The 22,675-nt window shown below is 38.9% G+C and overlaps 2 long non-coding RNA genes across 3 annotated transcripts in view; one reads left to right on the top strand and one right to left on the bottom strand.

The window, feature by feature from the left end:
- The window catches only part of LOC103783712 (uncharacterized), a 220,410-nt gene that overhangs the window by 45,568 nt on the left and 152,167 nt on the right, over nt 1-22,675 (bottom strand). The window lies entirely within an intron of this gene.
- Nucleotides 1-22,675, top strand: part of LOC130541222 (uncharacterized) — a 31,098-nt gene that overhangs the window by 6,890 nt on the left and 1,533 nt on the right. The window contains exon 2 of the long non-coding RNA XR_008955266.1: nt 9,072-9,168. This is a non-coding gene — a long non-coding RNA (uncharacterized LOC130541222). The remainder of the gene's footprint in view (nt 1-9,071; nt 9,169-22,675) is intronic.

Raw genomic sequence — 22,675 nt, 5'->3', positions numbered from 1 at the left:
CTGTTCAGATCATTTATCAGCAAGTTAGTGGGAGAATGTCTCCAATTCACCCAGCGTTCTGTCCACAACAATACCTCTTTTAATTCGTTATCTGGCCCTGTTGAGAATGGGATATTCCACAAATATTATCTTTCATTATAGAAGCTTAGCCTACAGAGCAATCACAGTCCAAAAATTTAAATATTTCTGAGGAAAGACCTTTTGACATACATTGTCTATTTATTTCCCTGTCTTCTAAATAAAGCATGGTGAACATTAGCTTTTTCCTAATAATTCAGTCATAATGTTTTTACTGTGCTATATAGTAGTATAAATGTTTATATCTTTTTCAAATTTTATGTCTCTCTCCCCCTCAACTGTTATATGTCAAAATAAGCATTAGGTAGGGTCTGAGTTAGAGCCCAACAGGTAAAGTGCATGGAATTCATGTAAAGGCTTTGTGTCTATTTCATGGGCTGGAAGAACTTTTTGAATTCTAATTTTGGGAATAAGGTTGCAAGTGAGCTGACTTCTAGATAGGTTGGGAGGTAGCATTTGAGGTCCTGGGACAACAGATTCACTTACCTAAATCAGTCTCATTTAAGAAATTCCTGAACCACACAAATAATTAGATATAACTTCTACCACTTGTTGAACAATAAAAGAAAGAGCAGAGTCTAAATAGTTCAGAGCACAGATTCTGGAGCTAGACTGGGATATTCTGTCTTTGCCATTTCCAAGAAGTGTGACCTTAAGCAAGTTATGTAACTTCTCTGTGCATCATTTTCCTAACCTGCTCTTAGGAGTTCCTATGAGGATAAAATGGATTATTCACATTCATAAAGCTCTTCTGATAGTGTCTGGTATGTAGAAATTGCTATTTGCTCATAAAATAATATAGACAGAAGTCAAATTCTGATGGGAAAAAAAGTCACAGATAATCCTGAAAGTGTATAATCAACGATCAGCTACATAACCAGAATGACTCTAGATTTGAGGCTCCCATTCCCTGCCATTCTGTGTGTGATGCCTATTAAATGGGCCCCTCAGAAGTAAGTTGCTTATTTCTAGTGAACTCTATGGCTTGTGGTAACACGATCCATCATGAGATGCTGCAACAGGCTGACATTTTCCACATGTAAATCCTTCACTTTGTAATGTAAGAGCAATTACTTTTATGAACAAAATCTTTTCAATCGACCATTTCAAATCCTTGTCTTGCCATGTCATAGTCAAAACATCTGTCCATTAAAGCTAACGTAAAAGTATATTAAACCAAGTGTGTTTGGTTTGGGACATCTGCTTCTTTCTACTGGTATGAGAACTATTCTAAATTCAATGGATTCTGTCTATAGGGCTTTCATGAAAACTTTTTACTTATATTCATGGGGATTATCAAATAGCCTACAGTTTTGATTACTGTTTCAGGTTCAAATAGAATTCAGAGTTCAACAAGAGACTCAATCAAAATAACGACAATAATAACAACTATAACACAAAGAATAAAAATCTTTGCCTGACACTTTTACATAGAGTTTCATATATTGATGTTAAGTATTATATAAATATGATATAATGGCTTGTACAATAATGAGTACTCTATATTTTTAACACTATTGATTTTTTTATGTTCTTCATTTTGCATTCTTGTTAAACATAGTCATTGTTTTCATACTGAACTTAAAAGGGGAAAAGAATGAACAGAGACTGAGTTCAGGAGACCATGATAGGCCTAGATTTCAGATCAATCCCAATAGTTTTACCTCTTTTCTATGTTGACTTCTTACTGGAAGCTGAAATTATATGAATGTTTGGATATATTTCCAAGAAAGCATTTATTAATAAATATATCTAGAGCTTGGTTATAAAGTTGTGCCAGATGTAATTAAATTTTGAAGAAAATATTTTTTTAAAAAAGTCAAGAAAATAGCATTCACTATTTTCAACCAACATTTGGCTTATAAACAAAGTACAGTTTTCTAAAATAACAAAGCCAGCCATGTAAGCCTCCTTGGCCATGGTATTTACTGATCACTTTCCATATTTCATTTTCTTTGCAATATATCCACAGCAAATTGTAGTAGAAAGAACAAAGAACTTACAGTCTGAAAAAACTCTGTTCAAGTCCTAATCAAATCCTTATCAATCTTTGACTACATGAATTTGAGCCAGTAACACAACCTTCCTTCTCAGTTTCCTTAACTCAGAGTCAACACAAGCTACCGCTCTAATAAGATTGAATGCTGGTGAAAGTTGCAACATACGAGATTTTATGCATTGATCAAGTGCCTACTGTGTGCTAGGCTTTATTCAAGGTATGACTGATGGTTAAAAAGAGCCCCCAATGAATCAAGTTTTCCTCGGTGCATGCCAGTTACAAAGTGAATTTGCTGTTCCTCTCCTTTAGAGGTGAAGTCTGTTTTCCATCACTTGAACCTGGGCTAGCCTGGTGACTTGCTCTGACTAACAGAATGTAGCAGAAATTACTTTCTAGGACTCCATACCCAAGCCTGCTTTTGCTCTTGGAGTCCTGTTGCCATGCTAAGAAGTTCAGCCCATCCAACTGGACAGAGAGGCCACATGGGGAGAGGGAGACCCTGGAGGATATGAAACCACATAGAAAGGGAGGTCCCATGACAAGCACTGACCCACTCCACCTCTGGCCAACACCACATAAAGCAGAGAGGAGCAGACCCTCTGAGCCCTGCCCCAGATTCTGACCCACATGATCATGAGCAAAACGTGGTACAGTTGTGTTAGGCCACTAAGATTTGGCATGATGTGTATTTGTCGGTATATAACTGATAAACAATTCAGTATTTTCACTGTCTTTGCAATCTTCAGCACAACCTTTTGAAATAGTTATTGTACCCATTTCACAGAGAGGAAGCTATGGATCAAAATAAACTGATAATGGGCCAGGCACAGTGACTCACTCCTGTAATTCCAGCACTTAGGGAGGCCGAGGTGAGTGGATCACCTGAGGTCAGGAGTTCGAGACCAGCCTGGCCAACATGGCAAAACCCTGTCTCTACTAAAAATACAAAAATTTGCCGGGGATGGTGGCAGGTGCCTGTAATCCCAGCTACTTGAGAGGCTGAGGCAGGAGAATCGCTTGAACCCAGGAGGCAGAGGTTTCAGTGAGCCAAGATCATGCAACTGCACTCCAGCCTGGGCAACGAAGAGAGACTCTGCTTAAAAAAAGAGAAGACTGATATTGGATGTAAAGACCACTTCACAAACCCCTAAAGTGCCCTAACTGACAGCAAAACCATGAAACTCTCCCCCTCTTGTGAAGGAGTACACTTAAAAAAAAAACTTTCTATATAAAAGCATTGTTCTGCTTCATGCAATGATTCAGAAACCCCCTAAACATTCTCAGTAAATCTCTGTCATTTTTTTCCCAGTGGGCTAAAAGCCTATTGCTAGGTCTTGGAGACAGCAGACTCCAGTTTAATGTAAGTTCCAGGACAATCAAAACCACTTGTATTCCAACAAAATGTTCAGTTTCTCACATTAATGGAAACAAGACTCAAGTTTGGATTAAGCATTCTAGTCTTTTGATTCAGTTGGCCTAACTCATAGGATTTTAGAGCTGAATCAAAGCTTAAGGTCATCTGGTCCAAACCTCCAATATCAGACAAAAACTTACTCAAGTCTACCCACCCAGTTCATGGCAGCAGGACCAAACCAGGTATCTGATTCCCAATCCACTCAGCACTGCCTTTCAGACACAGTTCCAAGAGTCATTGCAGAGGTCACCTAGTGCAGGATTACCCACTTCCAGAATTTTGGAAAAGATAAATAATTGCATGTCTTCTCATATAACAGTTTCATCTATTTTCACTAATAGGATTATGTAGTCTTTTAAAGCTAGATCTAAAGTCTTTCACAAAAGAGAACATCTGCATTACTTATTTTTTTAAAAAATACCATAATAACTTTTAAAATAACATAAAGAAAAGTGCACAAAAGGCATGAATGGCATGTGATCAGAAGAAAGGATGATTTAATTGGGCAATATGAGCACAATTCTCAATTCATTATTTATGATGCTTGTTGACATTTGCAGTGAAACATCAATGTTAGCTTCTTAGTATAAAATAAGTGATTGGGAGGAAACACCATGCAAACTAACAGAACATCTTTGGCACGTATCTAATGGTAGCAAAAAAAAAAAAAAAAAAAAAAAAAAATTAAAACATCCCATCATTAACTAGTTTTGTTTTCATGATGTTCATTCTGCTTCATTTGCACATCTTTTAGCAGCAAAAGTTAAAAACAGAAGTTGCATTCCTAAAGCCGATTTTGCTAAAATATCTTGTTATGAGAAAAAGGACTCCTATGAAATAAAAAGCAAACAAACAACATCAAGAACAGCTTTATTGGCTCAAGGACTGGGCTGGCCCATGGAAAAAATCCTGGAGTGATTTGTCCTAGTCCTATAGTGCATACATATTTCTTGCCTTGAGCTATACCTTATACAATTGAAATGTTACTATATGCTTCAAGTATGTCTTATCTTCTGAACTACATCAAATTCCATAAGAGTAGAGACTGTTCCTTAAATATCTTCCTTCACAGTGCCTACCAAATTCTATACTTCTGTGTAAAACTAGAAAATTTGCTAAGAGAATACAAGCGATATTCAAAGCATGTTGCCCTTTTTTCGCAGGTAATAACAATTGTATGATGTACCACCACCCTTCTCCCAAGAAGGAAATCAAGGGAAGACAGTAACTCAAGTTACAGCATTTGGAATTAGAATGCAACCAGTCCCTGTAGTCTGCATTTTAACTAGCAGGGATTTTAGGTATGAGGCATCTGCAACCTAGAGAGGGCTCAAGACATCATTGCAATTTAGATATACAAGTCGTATATTTTGGGAGCAGGATTACTCCTTTACTGTAGCCATACTTGGTATTGTGAGCAGAGAAGGAGACGTTTTTAGATTGAGAATGGTGAGGAATGCATTGGAATTATCCAACTACAAGATGACTGACTGCCATCATCTTCTTGTATACGGCTGAATCTGCCATCGATCCTTGACTAACTCTCCATGACCCAGGAAGGAGGAAGAGAGGAAAAGAAAGAAGAGGCATTGACCTGAATTAGCTAAATAACACTTGCAGAGTTCACTTTTCCTCCCCTCTAGGGTGTGCCAAGGTCTCCTGGCAGTCTGTGTCTTTTTTTTTTTTTTTTTAAGTTAGATATTTGCTCTTCTACCAGAAAGCCTTTCTATTGACAAAGTAACAGAAGAGTAAATTTTAACTTGAAGTTTTTCCACCAGACAGATGTCTTTTCTTGTGAGAACTGGCATATTTTTATCCTCAGAATAATCTCTGGTTTCATATGCCTAATTAAATTTTAGAAGTCCCCTGCTTAAATAAAGATTTGTTAGCTGTTAAAGTTGTAGCGTAACTCTTCTGCCACCTACACGCTATCCTTGAACATATCTACAAGCAGACTAGCTTATCCACTATAAAAAATATGAGTGATTTAATACTCTGATGTTATTGGTGTCAATTGCAAAATTCAGCTTCACAATAGAGCTTTCTGAAGATACTGTTACTTGATTTTCAGACTGTCAATTTACTTGAAGAAAGAGCGTCTGTGAATTTCAGCTATGAAGTATTGGAACTAGTTAAGCTAATGAAGGCAGTCAGCAGGTCTGGAACCCTGAAAATAGGGCCCAAGAAAGGTTACAAGCTGTGCCATGTACAAATATGGTCCCATCACTAAAAAAGCCTTCTCTTTATGGGTGAATGCATGGGCACTGACATTCATGTGAGTGTTTAGTGGGACACACAAACTCACAGACGTATCAAGGGTCATTGTCTGAAAAATACTTCCACCCACCAACAGTCTTGACATATTCCATTATTCCTAGGAATTTTAGCTGTAAGTTTGCCAATCTTAAATTTTGTCAACATATCTAAAATATTCAGAATTAAATGCAATTTGGCAAAATTAGCAAACTTCCAAAGTCCTATTTCATGAGGACACGTCTAAGTATGGATTGCATTGTGCCTACATCTCAGTGGAGTTACTTGATCTAATCAGACTTTCAGAATCAATGCAGTCAACACAATGAAAGTCCCCATTGACCCCAAGGTTGAAGCATCCCTTGCAGAAATAATCAGAACATCCTGGTCTGAGAATAGAGACTGGGTAGAAACAAGGTGTATGTTTAGCTCTTTAATAAAGGGATATTTGAAAGATGTAACGTCTATTTTCTAATTCTCAGGAAAGAAGAAACACTTTTAAGCTCTGTTTCTTAAATCCTCAAGCTCAGTTGCCTTCCAGGCAAGAACCAAAATACATAGATTACATTCAGCATAAGTTGAAGGTCAATAGATTGGCGTTCTACTCTAGAAAACAAAAAGAGACAGAAAGGTGACAGAATTTGAGCATTATAATTAAAATGGCCTTTCTGGATCTTGCAGTACTATAATCCAAAGACTGGACACAGGTACTTCTAAATAATTTTCATAAAAATATCCCCCCATGTATTCCCCACCATCAGAAAAGTATTCCAATCTTTGACTAGCAATTTTATGTAAAATGCTTTTGGGTTTTATGTATAAATTTTAAGTATAACTTTGTTACTTCACTGTCAGGTTTAATGCATACAATTTCTTGTACATTTTGAGTTTACATACAATTACAGGTTTTGCCTCATTGTGTTTACTTAACTTCAAACACACACAAAAACAAACACGTTTTGTATGTCTGTGTTATCTAGTTGGGGACATGAGCCCTTTTTCCCTCAGGATTTCAATTCTCATACTATTTTCATCTTTACTAACTCATTTGTGGGCCAATTTCACAGCATAATCTATGGGCAAACACACATTTGCCCTAAAATAATTAAAACTTTTCAGAAGGAGTAAACCTGTTTTTCTTTAATTTTCCTTGTCTTTCATGGCCACCTGATGCTCCATGCAACATACAAGTGTCAGCAATTGCAAGGATATAATGGCCAGGTGAGGTCATCTGAGACCTCATCAACCTGCTGGAAAATTATGAACTGTCCCTGTTGAGATTTTAGCAAGTTTCTTCCTTCAAATATCACTTCAGATGCTAAATAAAAAGCAACATTTATAAAATAAACACATTTACTCAGGCAGGTTTCCTTGATTTTTATTGCCAACTTGTTTTAAAATTACCATAAATGCCAGAGAGAAAGGGAAAAGAAAACCCAGTTTGAGACACAAAATGCATGTTACTACCTATCAAGATGTGAATTGTTAATGTTGCATCTCATTTAAAGGGAAAAAAAAGTACTATATAAATATGTGTGTAAGCACATGATTTTCCAAGTGGTTTAATCACTTTATTGAGGTATCTTTTGACTCATAACAAAAAAAAAAAAAACTATTAAAAAATCCTACTAAGAAGTAAACTATTTAGATAGTCTTCAAGACATAAACATGTAGATGTTTGATTCTGGAAATAGAATTACCACATAGAGTTTAATTTATAATTTTAAAATTGCCATGTATAATAAATTGTCACATTTTATTTGGAATCACTTGACTGACTTAATTTGCTTGATTAATAATAGAAAGAGACAATAGGAAAATAATATAGTTTTATAATATTCAGGATTAAATCATCTATGTTCAATAGCTGAATATTATATTCTGTTTCTTTAAAATATAGAGTGCTGATTCCATGAAATTATTTAGTGTGAGCTATTAAAATGTTAGTTCATTTAGAACGTGCACTTTGTTCTTGCTATACTCTTACAAGCATTACCTGGAGTTTTCTTAATAGACTATTCTGATAAAATTAAGTCAAAATATGAATAAAAATGTTTTTTGTAAGCCATATCCCCAACTAGAAGTGAGAGAAATCTAGTTTTCCATTAATGGCACATCCCTCACCCACCCTGTCTCTACTCCCTTTCACCCCATACACAATTTTGGGAAGTGTCCTGTGGGTGTCTGACATATACTCTTGGTTAAAATATGACACCTAGCATTTTCCTCTGTATTAGAAAGGGTTCTCTGTGCAACAGAAATAGAACCAATAAGAGATATATAATATATATAATATACAATTATACATATATACCTATATATACATGTAGTTAGATTACAGATAGAGATTGTGGGCCTCTTCCTTAGTTCAGCTGAAGATGGGGTCCTTGTCATATAGCCATGAAAATTTAGGCTCCCAGACGATTTGTAGAGTGGGAAAAATGAGATTTATTGTGCAAAAAGGAAAAAAGGGGGAAACAGAGACTCTTAGCAAAGCGAGAGTGTTTCCTGCCCATGGACTTCCTGCCTCTCATCTTGAATCGCAGGTACCACCCAGGAGGAGGAGGAGCCAAGCTCCTCCCCACTGCAAAGGGTACGAACTTCTGTGGCTCCACCCTGGTGCACACTCCTCCCAGTGCATAGGCAGGTTGGAATTTTGCCAGCGAGTCCTTCCCACCTGGCTGTCTTAGATAGATAGATAGGTTATAGATAGACAGATAGACAGATTAGATAGGTTATAGATAGACAGATAGACAGATTGGATAGATAGATAGATAGATAGATAGATAGATAGATAGATAGATACATACATACATACATACATACATACATACATACGTAGATACATAGATAGATACATAGATAGAGACAATTATGGGAATTAGCTCACACAATTACAGAGGCTAAGAAGCCCCACAATCTGCTGTCTGCAAGCTGGAGACTCAGGAAAGTCAGTGGTATAATTCAGTCTGAGTCCAAAGAACTCAGAACCAGGGGAGCCACTGGTGTAAGTTGCAGAGTCTGAAGGCTGCAGAACGAGTAGCTTGTTGCCCAAAGGTAGGAGATGGATGTTCCAACTCAAAAAGAGACAGAATTCACCCTTCCTCTGCCTTTTTTGCTCTATTTGGCCCCCAGTGAATTGGGTGATGCCTGCTCACATGTGTGAGAGGATTGTCCTTATTCATTACTGATTCAAACACTAATCTCTTCCAGAAGCACCTTCTCAGACACACCCAAAAATAATGTCCTACCAGCCCTCTGGGAATCCCTTAGCCTAATCAAGCTGACATATAACGTTAACTATCATATCCTCCCTTCCTGCTTTAGTTGTCTCTGAAAATGTCTCCTCATCTGCCTTTGAGTGGTATGGAATCACTACTGAGCCTCCACTATTGGTGCCATCAAAGACCTCAGTGATGCCAAGGTAATGACACTGATGCCCTCCAAGAGCATCCTATCTTTGCTGCTGCCTGTGATACCAATGTTGTGTGTGGTCCTCCCCAGTTTCTTGTTTCACTGAGCTGCAGATTAGTCTGTTCACTGCTTGCGCCCTGGAATTGAACACTTGAATGTGCTTTAACCTTGTTGTATCTTCTACCCCTCTTGTTACACTCTCTTACATAATTATATTTCCATAGATTTACCACAAAAAAGAGATCCTTCTGACTTTATTTTTGTTTTACTATAATTTACTGACAAGCCCTTCTTCCTAGAACTCAAGTTCAAGTCTATGCAGGCTGGACTGGAGGCTATCTTTTCTCTCCCAAGCCTGATGCCATTTGATCGCTCAGCTGTGCTTTGGTGATCTTTATTCTTATGATAAAGTTTTTCCTAAGAGATGTCTTCATTCCTCATGCATAGACTCCTCTAAGTGCATTTACAAGTCTTGCAAATTTGCACACAAAAATTTCCATCTCCAATAAAAATACATAAAGTCAAGATAAGACCTCCCTTTGACATGTGTATTTTAAATAATTATCTGGATGTTTTTCTTTTAAAAATTAAATATATTATCAGTATTGAGTCATCTGTAGGATTTACTGAACTTCATGAAAGACCTTGCACCCCAGAATACCCTAGTCTTTTCTATTATTCAGTGTTAAGGGATGGAAAGAATACCTATGTAGTAGCTTACACTTTCTTCAGCTTTAAGATGCCTGTTTTGGGATTTTTTTGTTTTTGTTTTTACATTTTAACATTTATAAAATCAAGACATTTCTTACAAACAATGTGTACATTTAATGCTTGGGGTTTTAGTTTTTGTATCCTTGAAAACAATTGAAAGTATGTCTTAGAAATGATAATATCATTGAGTCAAGAAAATATAATAATCAGCTTTCTACTATTTCTCAGTTCTTTTCACTTGGAAACTATATTTGGCCTGAGATGTATCCAAACACACATGTATTAACAAGCAACAATACACTGATTTAATTGAATAATTAAGGAAGTGACCTCTTGATACAATGATAGAGGCAGGGGGCAGAGAAATTCTAGGCAGAAAAGGGTAGGTCCCCGACAAAACCCCACCTTCGAGCCAAAAACCCTAAAACTGTGGCCCAAAGTGAGAACTTCTATCCCTGTTTTCCCACTTGAATGTTGCCTTTTCCTAAACTACCCATGGCCCACCCCATCCCCCATCCTGTGCCTGTAAAGACCTCAGACTCAGCCAGCAGAGAGAAGCAGCAGCTGGACATCAGGACTATGGCTGGATGTCAGAGAGAAGTGGCTTGATTTCCGAGGGAGAGCATGATGGCATAACTTTGGAGAAAAATCTGGTCAGAGACAGCCAGACTTCAGGGGAAGATTACCTACCCACTCCATTCCCTTTTCAGCTCCCCTTCCTGCTGAGAGCTACTTTCATCAGCAATAAAATCCCCTGCATTTACCATTCTTCAATTCGTTTGGTGCAACCTCCTATTTCCTGGATGCTGGACAAGAGCTTGGGAGCCATGAGTGTGGATAGAAAAGGCTGTCACACTGGCTTTTTGCTTTTGCTGGTGGAAGGCAGCCACCTCATGTGAAAAGGCAGAGGGCCTACTGAACTGTTAACACTTAAGCTGTCCACAGACCAGACAGCAGAGCTAAAAGAGCACAGTAATATGCCCTCTGGGGCTTTGGGGGTTGCAGGCACCCCTCACCTAGATGCTGCCACAGGGCCTGCAGAGACTTTGCTCCTGCCAGTGCCCAAAAGCACTCGTTCGAGCTCCTGCACCCACTCACCTGTGGGCTCCCTCCCACAAGGGGTGGAACGCAACAGATACACGTGAGTGGAGTTTGATCCTGCTGGCACCAAAGCAGCTAGCTGGTTCCAGTGCTCATGCACTCCAGTTCCTGCCTCATTCACTCACACACTCCCTCCTGCGAGGAGTTGAGAGTGGTGGGCTGAGTAAACAAGACACCTGTGTCATGAGTCCCCCAAAGGGGTCAGGGAAATATCCTGCTTCACTTTGACCTAGATACAAATAACATGACTGAGGAAACCTAATTAATTTAGTATAAGATGTTTAAACTGCTGAAGATTGCCTGCCAGAGGATTTGAGATGTGTAAGTACAACAGAATTGTTCATATTCTTGATGTATATGATGGGTATTATTTTCATGTGAGTCTACATAGATATACATTATCTTTATAATAAGTAAACAAGTATTTTGCATGGATCAGTTTGACTGTCATATAGGATGGTTTTTAGAGAGTGGTGCTAGGGTGTCAACATCATGTGTGTGATTCTTACACAGACCAATAATCTTTGTCCTGCTACGTGGCTATGGACCGAACCTTGATATCAGTCTCCTGTCTTCAAAAGTTGCCCTATTGTTTTTAATGGGCTTCTAATAAAAGAGTGTAAATAAATTAACATAAGTCAGTTCACACTATAGAGAAGTAAAAGAGTCTCCAAGAACATTCCATAATCAGGCTCTTCTTGACTTGGCACTAAGGATAATAAGTTGGCTCTTCTGCTTCAAACTTGAGTTATGTGGTCAGAACATTCTCTCAATTCTTCATCAGGCTTGGAATCTTTGCCATCTACCCACTAAGTCATAGATCACCTCTGATCAGCATTAGTCCCCTCTCCTGACCCAGAGGCCATGATGATAAAGTATGTGGACTGAACTGTATCGATGGTGCTTCTGATCTGTTGCCTATTGAACACGTGTTCCAAAGGGTACAGAGGATACAATGAGAATGTATATCCTGAAGATGTATAATGTGGTGCTGGGATACTGAACTCATACTGTTCCAGATATATCAAAACTCTGCTAGTCTTACCACATCTGATTTAAACTCTTTCATCTTTATTTTTCCTAGCTTAACAAAAACCTCTGCAAATTAACAAGTCTCATTCTAACTTGTAGTAAAGCTCCAAAGAGCATCCATTTTTCCTCTTTCAACTTTTATTACATTGGGTCACCTTGGCCTTTGAAGAGTCTGTGTGATTAAGTGTACCCTGAAATCACTGCCTCAAAACCACCTGAGATCAAAATACGGATGCCTATTCCCCACCACAAGCCCACTCAATCAGAATATCCAGAGGCAAGGTGCAGCCCAAAAGCACCCCTTGTTTAGGAACTACTGATTTGGTGAGACTACCAGCAGTACACCTTATAGCAGTTGAGTATCGTAGCAATTTAATCATGCACCTAGTGGGAGTAGGAGGTGTGCAAACTGCCCTTCATGAGTAACCTAGAGACACTCACAAGAACCAACTTCACCATCACTATCATTCTCTATCTCTGACTGAAAATGACATTTACTTCTTCATAGAGGCAAACAGGTATTCTACCACTAACAGGTCCTCACATTAAAATTTTGCTTGAGGCTGCAGTGAACTATGATCATGCCACTGCTCTTCAGCAAGGGCTTCAGAGTGAGACCCCATCTCTAAAAAGAAAAAAAAGAAAATTTTGCTAAAAACAAGTAGACACCAAAGACCCATCAGTCAGAAGCCAGCCTAGTCTGAAAGAAACCGCTACAAAGACCATCTGATGTTTTATTAGCAGCACTTTGCTCAGCCCCTGGTTAAAAAGCAGTTCTCTGCAGCAACCCAGTTTTAGTTGTCCCCAGGGATCTGGCTTGAAAAGAAGTTTGACATTATATTTTCTAAGCCAAAGGGGCACTTCTAGCTTAGAAGCATCAGACCAGACACCTGTTCAGGAGCATTGTAAGTCACTTATTTCTCAATGAACAAGTTATTACCCTTTCCTTTTTGTCTGAATTGCTGTCCCTAGATGCCATTCCCATGGGTGATCTCTACCTGCACATTGCTCTACTCCTGGTATTGATAGGTCCATGTGTCATGCAGCCTGAGGAGAAACATGGTTTGATATCCTAAGGGGGCAATTTCTCTCCTTGGGGAAGAGCCGGCTTCCATTGCTGTGCCTTGCCTCTCATTAATGTTCCAGCTAGGTCTCTTTACTGCTCTATTTAACAGCATCCACTCCATTATTGATCATATTTTGTGTAATGGTAGATTTGCTGGTGAAAATGATGATTATGCTGTAAAGAGAGGGCAGTGTTTGGGATCTCGCTTCTATAAAATTTAGCAGTGCTGTGGAGTCTGCCTCAAATAAGTGAATTGGAGATGCATTCTGGATGAGTGGTAATAGGGGTGAAACCAGTTCCTGAGAGTGAGATGATCTAATGCTTCCCTCTACACTGTAAGCCAAGACCACTCCAAAGCTGATGTTTCATGTCTTAGCCCAAAGGATTTAACACTACAGGCCTTTTGTAATCTCTAAGTGGGTACTCTGTACATTTTAACATGGAACAATGTGACCACATTTTTATATTTTCTATATTTTCAGTCTAATTTACTGCTTTATTTGATATATGGTAAAGTTAAGAGTTTTTGTTCATTCTTTCATTATTCTTTACACTGAAAATTGCATAGGGTTGTAATCTTTTAATTCATATCTATTTCTTCTGAAAGCTGACAATTGCTTCAATTATATTCTGTCACCTTTCTGCTATTACCAATACCTTCTTGCCTAGCCTTTTATATTTAACTCAATCAGTCATGATAATAAACAAATTAATTTACTTCTTTTTTAAGTCATTGAATTGAAGATGGGAGGGTCACTGAATCAGTCAGGTTCCAATCAGGAGACAGAAGCCACATAGCAATGTGAACAAGGAAAGCTTAGTGAAAAAGGATTATTAACTACAAGAGTGGATTGCCATCTTAGGAGTAGGTAATTCTTACCTATTTGGGGTAAGATTACAGAAATAGCACAGAGAGGGAGCAGCCACTACCTCTAGGTTTGAGGCAGAGGACCCAGTGAAGCCCTGCCTCCTTCAAGGTCTCAGTGAGACCCAGTCTCCCTTGGAGAGGACTTCATCATTCATGGCTCACTGAATGGCAGGCCAGTTTCCCATAATAGTGGAACATCTAAAAAGCTGCCCTCTGCGTTGCTGGGGAAAAGCTGCTAAGGGGGAGATACTGATGAAATGTGCTGCCTCTGAACCCTGCTCGTGTCCTGTGAATGCTGCCTACCTTATACTACAGAAGTAACCAGAAAACACACAGAAACCAGAAAGAACAGCCCTTTCCTCCTCCAGTGTCCCTCCAGTGCCCTCTACTGCAAAAAGGGAACATTGTGCAAGCTGGCAAGGGAGAAATGTCCCACTATCAAAAGCAGGGCAATGAAGCGTAGATTTGGAAGTGAGAGGCAATAGCCTAATAACTGACATAGTCCACCCCTTTGGTCACTGAGCTTCTATGTGCACCCATCTGCACGCAAATGAACTTCTTTACAACAACCATGCAAGTCTGTTTCCACCTAACAATGTATAGCTATCCTTCATATAAGGGAAGATGTTCTTATCCTTTCCCCAAAATGAAGAGACATAGAATGCCAACAGTCATTATAACCATCATTAGCCATATTAATTACTCCTCAAATTCAGTCATAGTCCCACTAAGTATCCCATTACCCAGAGACTAAGGTATATTGACAACTGGCACAACCATTAAGAAAATGGAGCCCAAAGCTACCTCCTCTAACCTCTATGGCAAACCTCCCCCTACATGGTATCTCCATGACCACAAATCTTCTTCCTCTCAAGCCTTTGTTCCCCTGCCTAGTCTGAAGTAACATGATCCAGTTGATGCCCACCTACCTACTGCTGCTTCTGCCACTTCCCATCTTCATCATTGCTGCATTTTACTAGCTGACACCTCTTAGACAAGGCCTTGATACAGTGCCCTATGCAGTCGCTACCTGCATGCTCATGGTACGGAGTATGAATGACAGTAAAAATTGCACAAGTAACAGTTAAACTTAATCATTTCACTCTCCTTCCCCAAATAGGGAAATTGGACAATTTAAGTTTAATTCATGTCTCTCCCACCTCAGCCAGTTAATAAGAATTGAGTATCCCAAAGTCAATGAGGAAAAAAAAATAAATTTTAAAATATAGTCAATGAGAAGAGGACTAAAGAGAAGCAGACTAGATCATTCGCCCATGGAAAGTGAAGACTTGCCAATACAATGTGCCTTTTTAGTGTTTTCCTTCAATTGTTACAAATCTGTGATTTGTTATATTTGACCCAGTGGAAGTCCTGCAAGTCACACTGACCTATTAATAGAAACCCAGACTCCAAACAACCAAGAAACAGAGCTCAGGCCTGCTTCATTTCTCTACTTGCACCTCAAGAGCAGCAGTGACCTTTGCCTATCATCCGACAACAATGTGGATGGCATCATATTTCTACCGACTTCTCTGTTTGGTGTGTGAAGTTATTTCCAAAAAGCTTCATTCATTTAATCCTCCAGCTGTCTAAAAATCTTTATGGGTGACCATTTTTAGCATGCCCTTTACCCTTTGCTCTCTGAACCCATCCAGGTCCTTGCTTAAGGCTCCCAAAGGTCTAAGAGCAGTAGGGGGAGAAAGTGAAAACTGGATACCTAATGATATAGAAGTCAGCTGGTAAAGTCCATAAAATTACTTTGGGGATTAGCTGGTAGAAGAGGTGGTGCTGTGTTTGTGCTTCTACTTTCACAACACAAAATAATTAATGAGTAAAAAATACTTTTTGTTTAATAATTGCTGTTCTTCATTAGTGTGAACCAAGGGCACGGTCTATCTAAGACAATAACATCTGCACCCCATATTTCATTATCACCAAACTTCACATTTCACACAAAAGCATTGCTAGCACAGCCTTACAGCTTTAATTAGTTTCTGCCATAGCTGTGAAGGTCAGCCAATTATTGTGTGTGAAATTTCAATATGAAGTGGCTGAATTGAAGACAGCATTGCAACAGTGTGGGATTCTGCAGTGCTGTAAATCTAGTACTTTGGAACCATTTTTTAAAACACAAGATAACATAAAATAATCATCAGGTATGCATGGCTTCAAGGCTTACTGGTTAATTTAACATGTGCTTGGTGGGGGAAGAAAACCACATCATTTCTGATTGTTGCTTAAATTCCCTCATTACATCGTCATTATCTGTGACACAGTTGTTAAGGCTGAATCCATGTTTTTATGATCAACATCTTTTAACTCACTTAGAATTGCACTGGAACATTTGATTTAGAAATAAAGCCTGGTTTTACTGGATTTACATGATGCTTACACGTACACATACATATAGATACATATATACATACACATATATTTTATATAGGTACATAATGTTTAATATGTACGTATTCATATGTATACACACGTTTAAACACTGCATGTTTGACCCATCAAAATATAAAGATATTAATTAAGTCAACTTAAGAATATCATTTTACTGAAAAACTTGCCGAATTAGAAAAAAATTTACTACGGATTCAACTTTATGAGTTTTCTATTTAGGATCATAGAACTTTGAAATTAGAAATGATCTTGAAGCTCATCTGCTCTAGCCCCTCTGTTTTATGCATGAGGAAATATGCCCAAGAATAATACAGGTTTTCCCAAGTCCAAGAGTGTCAGCAACTCAACTCAAATTCTGGACTCCTATTTCTCCTGACTTTCCATGGGCCTGTTTTACCATGGCATAACAATGTAGATAAGATGTGCCACATGATAAATAAAAGCTCCAAATTTTGCTCTCGGATTTTCATGAGATTGGAGGCCAGTTTGCTTTGTTTTGTTTTCTACATAGATATATGTAGTTTAATCCTAATTCAAGCAAACAAATATTTTTTGAGCTATCCTTTGTGCAAGGAACCCTGAAAAGCATCCCATGTATCTAGCATGATTAAAATGTTTTCACCAAGTTTACAAACCGGCAGCATAGATAAAACAAAGAGGAGGAGGAAAAAGAGACCACAGAGTTAATGGAAACACCTGTCAGATTGGAGGAGCATAAAGACAGGGTAGAGCTAAGGAGGCATACCAAAAGATAAGTCAGAAGAAAGAAAATAGAAGAATATTGAGCAGCATCCCTGGCTTCTACCCACTAGATGCCAGTAGTGCCCCCTGCTCGAATCATGACATTAAACATTCTCTCTATACATTGACACATGTTCCCAGACAGGGGTAGAGGGGGAGCAAATTTATTTAAGAACCACTGATCTAGGGTCTAGATTCCAGACTATAAAGTATTGTGGATCTTGGAAGACTTCTCATTTCCAAAATAGACAATTTACTTCAACTTCACTGGGATGCATGAACCTTTGATCCTTCCATGATTTCCCAAGCTACAGGCTGGGAAGGTAACATCACAGACTGCAGAGAGGCTCAGAAGCTAAAGATTGAACTGAGGTTGCTTGATTTGATGGTTTGGTGACCTATGGAAGGAAGTTAGATTGCAATGGATTAAAGAGTAAGTGAATGTGATTGAGCAGTGAGCAAGTACAGTTGCAGGTGTGCACAATTCTTCCAATAAGTTAAAAAGTAAAAGAGCAGAGGTGATGTAGCATCTCCAGGGAATTATAGGGTTGAGCACTCTCAACCTCAGGAACTGTTGATATCTGGAGCAGATAAGTCTTTGTTGGGGTTGGGGGAAAAGAGGACCTGTAATTTTAAATGGGATGTTTTGCAGCACCCCTGGTTTCTACTCTTAAGATGCCAGTAACACTCCTACCCTCAGTTGTGAAAACCAAAAATGCCTCCAGATGATGCCAAATGTCCACTGGAATGTAAAATCTTTCCTAATTGAGAACCACTGGGTTAGGGAAAAGGATTTTTTAGTTTTTTAATTTAAAGTAAAGAAAACTTAAGCAAGTTTTCAGAAACAGAAGAAAAGACAAGGAGAATGAGAGAGATTAAAGATGCAAGGGGAAACAAGGACACACGGGGAGGGGACCAAAGCAAGAAAAAGGTAATAATAGGGAAGACCAAGAGTGCTTTGAACAGGAGAATGGACTTTCCTTCAGAGCAAATAAAGAAATAGAAGGTCTGTAAATGGAAGACAGATGTTAACAGCAGTCAAACCAGGAAGTCTTGATCTTTGAAGCAAAGTTGTAGATGAGCTTTGTTTGATGATAGGATTTGAGAGTAGGAATTCACTGTAAAGTTGAGAGGCAAACTTCTGGCCACTGCTTAGCTGGGACTTGAGAGAATACCTTGGTAGCAGAACCAAGAAGTGTATCAAAGATGCCAAAGTTGTTTCTTACTCAATTAACCTTTACCTGCCTGGCAGCAGGAGCAGAAAAATGGACACTTCTGCTGAGACAGAAACAGCAGAAGGACAAGCGGCAAAAGGGAATGGGGGCAGAGTAGGAAATCTGTGAGTGTACATGAGGCACAGACTGAGTTAAGAGGGAGAAAAGGGATGAATCAAGGGATCATGCATCCCAATGAGATTGAAGCAGATTCTCTGTTTTGGAATTAGAGGCCTCTCTAAGATCCGTAATACTCTGTGGTCTACAAACTAGAATCTAGATCAAATGACTTTGTCACATCCCTACTCCTGCCAGGGACATTTGGCAATGTCTGGAAACAATTTTTATTATTATGATTGAGGCCAAGACAGGGTGGCAGTGGGAGTGGGACAGGGGTACTACAGGCATCTAGTGGGCAGAAGCCAGGGATGCTGCTGAACATCCTATAATGAATGGTGTAACCCTCACAATAAAGAATTATCTGGTGCATGGAGTCAATAGTGTCACTATTGAGAAATCTTAAGAAACCTTTTATTCTAGATTAAAACTAGCTATCTTGGAAGTTAGCTAATGAAAACTCTTACGACTTTTTTTAAGAAATTAAGCTGCTGAAATTTCTTTTTTACAACCCTATTGTACTTTAGCATCAATTTTTATAGTCTTTTGGAAAGAAGGACCTCCAACTGCTTTTATTTATTAATTATTCCATCCCAAATAAGTTGAGTTTTATAATGGGGCCCATGTTAAGCATAGAAAATATAAAAATAAGGTTGACATAGACAAGCATTAACTTAGAGAGAAGCATAACTATGGAATGAATTGTGTCCCTCCAAAATCCATATGTTGAAGCCCTAATCCCTAGTGTGACCGTATTAGCAGATAGTGCCCCTAAGAAGGTAATTAAAGCTAAATTAGGTCATAAGGGTGGGGCCCTGATGTGATAGGATTAGTATCTTTATAAGAAGAGACACCAGAGATCTAGTGTCTGCAAGCCAGGAAGACAGGCCTCACCAGAAACCTGCCATGCTAGCACCCTGATCTCTGTCCTCTCTCCCCAAGAACTGTGAGAAAATAAATGTCTATTGTTTAAACCACCCAATGTCTAGTATTTTAATATAGTAGCCTAAGCAGACCAAGACAGAATATTCTCCTGTTTTGTTGCTATTGTTAATTTGTTCATTTATTCTAACACTTGTCCTAAGCAAATGCTAAGAAGCCAGTTTTGTCTTAGGAGTCTTCCCATTCTAACCTAACTTCTTATTCTCCACTCTTCTCCCCATCTTTGGCAGTAAGGAAAAGAGATTGTACTTCAAAATTAGACAGACCTGTGCAAATTCTAGCACCTAACCTAAAAAGCACCAGGTTTGTTTTCCTCATGTATGGAAAGGGGCGAAATCACATTTACTTGCAGGTGTATTATATGACTTAAGTGAAAAATCAGGTGAGAATGCCTAATATTGTTAAATTGAGACATGGCAGTCTCTCAATAGATACCACTTCTGATCCTCTTGGATCAGAATTGTAGTCAAAGGTTGTTTTCCGAAATTATTTGGTTTGCTCTTCCCAACTGTGTCATTAGGTACTGGCCTAAAGAGGCCAAAGTTTTCTCTCTCCCAAAGAATTTTGATAACTGGAAAATCCTCACTGTCTAACAATTAAAACCTCATGATAAATTTCTGACCCCATAACAAGAGGAAGAAGCAATGATATGTTGAGGTGTGAGTACCTGAGTAGTACCTAAAATGAAATAAATATATAGTTTCTACTAAAGAAAAAAGAAACAAAACAAAGCCCAATTGCGTTTATTCCCAGAATGTTTCAACATTTAAGCAATTCACTTAGCATTTTTTTTGTGACATAAAGTGAAGCAGGAACATATCTACAATCTATATTATATCTATTAATCCTTGCAGTTTACAACATGCTTATTTTGTGTCAAGTGCTGTGCTGAGCTGTTGACACCTACCAACTCATTTAGCCCTTCCAGAAGCCCTTCCTTCACTAGCATGTCCAACTGGATTATGAAGTGAGGATGGGAGCCTCCATCTGATATTTATGACCGTCCCTTCCTTTGTGCGACAAGTGAAACTGTGTAATGCTGACTCATCTCACCCAGAGAAGCAGAGTTGTAAGGACTCCTGGAGGTGTTGGGTGGTGTCTGGGCCAGTTTCATCTGGGAAATGATTATCACAAGTTTCAGATCAATTTTGGGGAGCTTTCTCCAAACAAGATCCAGAATCATCTTATCTTCACCCTCTTTCAAGTATCGATAAAAGGGACAAAGGCTCTTTTCATGAGGAAATGTTCATACTCTGCAGCTGTTCAAAATACAAGTAGTCTCTCTGGTTCATCATCTGGAATCAGATAGAACTCCATGGTTGAGAGGAGGGGAGGGATGGTGGATGCACTCCTCTGACAAGCAGGAAATGTGGGTCCTCTTGCTCTGTGACTGGGTCAGGACACCTAATCTCCCAAGCTGCCCTTCTAATAGAGATTATAAAAGAGACCATAAGACCAAAGAATTGCATGATGGGTACCCATTAGAGCATGTCTTGCCCTTTGCCTTCCAGGCTCCAGCCTCTAAACTTAACTTTCTCCTAGCTGACAACACAAATTGGAGGCTAAAATGCCAGGCGGGGATCTGTCTTGGCCTTTTGTTACATGGTCTACCTCCTTCAGATTTCCAAGACAACTGGAGCCATGCTGGCAGAGAACTTGCTAAGTCTTAACAGACGTTGATGGACTCATTGTTTATTCTCTCAGTTCACTAGTATAAGCTGCATAAAGTCAGGGACCTGCTTGTCCTCATCACTGCTATATCACCACTCCTAGCAAGTGCCAGGCACATCTCAGGCACTCAGGAAATGACGGCAGGAAGGAGGGAAGGGAGGAAGGGAGGAAGGAGGGAAGGGAGGGAAGGGGAGAGGAGAGGAGAGAAGAAAAGAAGAAAGAAGTCATCCTAGACCCTAAACAAGATGAAGAAACCCAAAGAATGCAGTACATAGTACACTAGGATTCCTTTCGGTATCAAAATCCAATACTGCAGTTGGAAGAATTCTCATAAATATCACTGAGCTCAGCCTCTCCTTTACTCAAGTCCACAGGGTTAAGCAGTTTACTGTGGTCACACGCAAGTTTGTAGCAGAAGCCTCCTGGCCCTGAGTCCAAGAGCTTTTCCCTTACACTCTGTGGCTTCTCAGGTGAGTTTTTCTGGTGTCTGCATTAACATTCTCTGTCTTTAAAAAGCACAGTGCACTTCACTTAGGGCCATTAAGAAATAAATGATGTATTTATTTGTTTATTTAATGAAGTAGGTGGATAGAATCAGTTTTGAATTTTTTTTTCTGTGAGTAATTTTTTTATTTTTATTTTTTAACTTTTGTTTTAGGTTCAGGGATACATGTGCATGTTTGTTACATAGGTAAATTGTATGTCACATGGGTTTGGTGTACAGATTATCTCATCATCCAGGTAATAAGCATAGTACTCAATAAGTTTTTTGATCTTCATCTAGTTTTGAATTTTGGTAACAAAGCATTTCCTGTTTCTGGTATGCATATATGTGGATTTGCATGTGTTTTCCCTTGTAGTTTAAAGAGCAGAACAAGATAAAAATCAGTAGGGGTTTTCTCACCAAAGGAGAATAATTTTAGGGGAATTCAAGGGCTCAAACTCTCAACAATGTCCTTTTATTAAAAAAAAAAGTGCCTCTACAATTTTGAAATTGAGACAGTGGTGACATTTAATAAAAAGATTTTGAGATTTCAAATCCTGAACTATGGCTGTGTGCAAACTGACGATTGCGACTTGAAAGAAATTATCTTATAATTTCCAAGTTTAGTACCATGCCTATGAATAAGGAAACTGAGCCAATCAGGATTTCTCAGGAGACAGCAAGTGGACCGCTACCCACCTAGGAAGGGCAAGCTGCTGAGACCTGATGCCAAAACAAGAAGAGGTTCTGCAGCGAGGGGGAGGCACCTTCACACATGGAGCAGAAGGGCTCACGGCCACTCTCTCAACCTCCTCTAGTCCCTGGACCAGAACCAAGAGCTGTTGTAGGAGTAGTTTCCAAAGAGTATAATCTTAGGAGTTTCAAATTTCAGATATTATATTTACACAGTGCTTTTAACTTAATTGTCTTTTTCCTGTTAATTAGTGTTAACACCCTCCTCCCCACCACAAGGACTAGAAGGCACTATTTTGTGTCCATTTTTAAAATAAGGAACCAGAGAATAAAAAAGTTAGAGAATCTCTGAGCCCAGAGTAGAAATCTCGTTCCTAGCCACCAGTTCCATGGTCTTTCTCCTAGACCTTTCTGGGAACTTTTTTTTTCTTTTTTGGCAGACAAATGGTTATGCTAAAAATTTAAAACTAGAAG

The sequence above is a fragment of the Pan paniscus genome, chromosome 12 (genome assembly GCF_029289425.2).
Source record: "Pan paniscus chromosome 12, NHGRI_mPanPan1-v2.0_pri, whole genome shotgun sequence".
Lineage (NCBI taxonomy): Eukaryota > Metazoa > Chordata > Mammalia > Primates > Hominidae > Pan > Pan paniscus.
This window is presented reverse-complemented; position numbering and strand designations above follow the sequence as displayed.